The following is a 3,255-nucleotide window of genomic DNA, read 5'->3' on the forward strand; positions in this document are numbered from 1 at the left end:
ACATAATGTCAGCTTCAGAAGAGTCTTAGATCACTGAAATTCATATATACAATATACAGTATTTCCCCAGATCCACCATAAAACCTTTTCCCTTGCACAGCAATAATCTTTTAACTTATTCATATCATATTTCCTGAAACTGATGTACAGATTCCAACACTATAGTTTTCAAACAAGGTGACATTTGTGCTTACTATGTGGTCCATATTTTAGGCTGTACAGTTTTCTAAATTTTTTAGTTATCCTATGTTTTGTCTTATGGTTTTCATTATTAGTCTGTCGTCCCCTATATGTTTTTGGTGTAATATTAGCTGTTTTATATTCATCCTCGTGTACTCTCACATAACTCCTCTTTTGCCCCCTTATTTACCTTTGTTCCATCCATTCCACATCCATTTTCCCCTCCCCTTAGGGCCCACAACGCCTGCCAATCTAATACCCTGGGAGCCGTCCTTTCTCACGAGAGATACAGTTCTCTCTATTCAACAGCATTAGTCTTCCCCAGGATATGGGTCCACCCCACCCAATGGTAGAACCCACCTTGGCAAAATGAGCCTTCAGCTATTCCCTCCGGAGTCCGTCACGCATCAGACCATACCCCCTGAGCGTCCTAACCAGGTAACCCTCCTACTTATACTTTGATACGTTTTACTCAACATTTAGTTCTCAACGAACTTCTGACACTCTCCCATATTCGTATGTTGCCCCTCCCTCCCACCTATTTCTTGGACAATATTACCCCTCTTCCCATCCCCAGCCCCCTCAAACCCAGAAAACCCCACCCGAAGGTAACCCCTTGCCCCCATTTTGTCCCTTCTTTGTGCTCATACTTACCGCCAGCTCATCACAGATTCCACCCCTGCAGACATTAACTCACATCCTTCCTCCACCCCCCGATTTCCTGTAAGCCACTTTTCCAGACTCTAGCTCTCTGAGGCAGTTAACTTATTTCATATCATTGAGGTCATATAGTATTTGTCCTTCAATGCCTGAGTTGCTTCACTCAACATAAGATTCTCAAGGTTCATCCATGTTATCACGTGCAATTGTAGTGTATTGGTTCTTACAGCTGAGTAGTATTCCATTGTGTGTATATACCACATTTTATTGATCCACTCATCTGTTGATGGACATCTGGATTGATTCCAACTTTTGGCGATAGTGAACAATGCTGCTATGAACATTGGTGTACATATATCGGTTTGTGTCCTTGTTTTCAGATCTGATGGGTATATACCCAGCAGTGGTATTGCTGGGTCATATGGCAAATCTATGGATAATTTTTTGAGAAACCGCCAAACTGTCCTCCAGAATGGTTGGATCCTTCTGCATTCCCACCAGCAATGGATGAGTGTTCCCCTTTCTTCACATCCTCTCCAGCATTTGTATTCTACTGTTTTTTTCATGGCTGCCAATTTTATGGGAGTAAGATGGTATCTCATTGTAGTTTTGATTTGCATTTCCCTGATTGCTAGAGATTTGGAGCATTTTTTCATGTGCTTTCTAGCCATTTGTATTTCTTCTTTCGAGAAGTGTCTGTTTAAGTCTTTTTCCCATTTTTTAAATGGGTTGTTTATCTTTTTGTTTTCAAGATATATGAGTTCTTTATATATGCAAGTTATAAGTCTCTTATCAGATATATGGTTGCCAAATATTTTCTCCCATTGTGTGGGTTCCCTTTTTACTTTCTTGACAAACTCCTTTGAGGTGCAGAAGGCTTTAATTTTGAGGTAGTCCCATTTATCTATTTGTTCTTTTGCTGCTCGTGCTTTTGGTGTGATATTCATGAAGCCATTTCCTATTACAAGGTCCTGTAGATGTTTCCCTACACTGCTTTCTAAGGTCTTTATGGTCTTGGCTCTTATATTTAGGTCTTTGATCCATCTTGAGTTGATCTTTGTATAAGGTGTGAGATGGTAATCCTCTTTCATTCTTCTACATATGGCTATCCAGTTCTCCAGGCACCATTTGTTGAATAGGCCATTCTCTCCCAGTTGAGAGGGTTTGGTGGCTTTATCGAATATTATATGGCTATATACATGAGGTTCTATATCTGAACTTTCAATTCGATTCCATTGGTCTGTGTGTCTCTCCTTATGCCAGTACCATGCTGTTTTCACTACTGTAGCTTTGTAGTATGTTTTGAAGTCAGGAAGTGTGATTCCTCCTATTTCATTTTTCTTTTTCAATATGTCTTTGGCTATTCGGGGCCTCTTTCTATTCCAAATAAATTTCATAGTTAGTTTTTCTAGTTCCTTAAAGAAGGCTGTGTTGATTTTTATTGGGATTGCATTGAATGTGTAGATCAGTTTTGGTAGGATAGACATCTTAATAATATTCAGTCTTCCTATCCATGAACAGGGAATATTCTTCCATTTATTTAGGTCTTCTTTGATTTCCTTGAACAATCTTGTATAGTTCTCGATGTATAAGTTTTTTACCTCTTTAGTTAAATTTATTCCTAAGTATTTGATTTTTTTATTTACTATTGTGAATGGTATTTGTTTCTTGATTTCCTCCTGATCTTGCTCATTATTGGTGTATAGAAATGCTACTGATTTTTGCGCATTGATCTTATAACCTGCAACTTTACTAAACTCATTTATGAGTTCTAGGAGCTTTGTTGTAGATCTCTCAGGGTTTTCTATATATAGGATCATGTCATCTGCAAATAATGAAATTTTGACTTCTTCCCTTCCAATTTGAATGCCTTTTATATCTGGTTCTTGTCTCAGTGCTCGAGCAAGTACTTCCAAGACAATGTTAAATAGGAGCGGAGACAATGGGCATCCTTGTCTTGTTCCTGAGTTTAGAGGGAAGGATTTCAGGATTTCGCCATTATAAACAATGTTGGCTTTCGGTTTTTCATATATACTCTTTATCATGTTCAAAAAGTTTCCTTGTATTCCGATCTTTTGGAGTGTTTTTATCAGGAAGGGGTGCTGTATTTTGTCAAATGCCTTTTCTGCATCTATAGATATAATCATGTGGTTTTTTTCTCTCAATCTGTTTATATGGTGTATTACATTGATTGATTTTCTTATGTTGAACCATCCTTGCATACCTGGAATAAATCCCACTTGGTCATGGTGTATAATTTGTTTAATGTGTTGTTGAATACGATTAGCAAGTATTTTGTTAAGTATTTTTGCGTCTAGGTTCATTAGAGAAATTGGTCTGTAATTTTCCTTTCTTATGGTGTCTTTGTTTGGCTTTGGTACTAGGGTAATGTTGGCATCATAGAAGGAATTAGGC

This window comes from Dasypus novemcinctus, chromosome 3, assembly GCF_030445035.2.
Source record: "Dasypus novemcinctus isolate mDasNov1 chromosome 3, mDasNov1.1.hap2, whole genome shotgun sequence".
NCBI classification, from domain to species: Eukaryota; Metazoa; Chordata; class Mammalia; order Cingulata; family Dasypodidae; genus Dasypus; species Dasypus novemcinctus.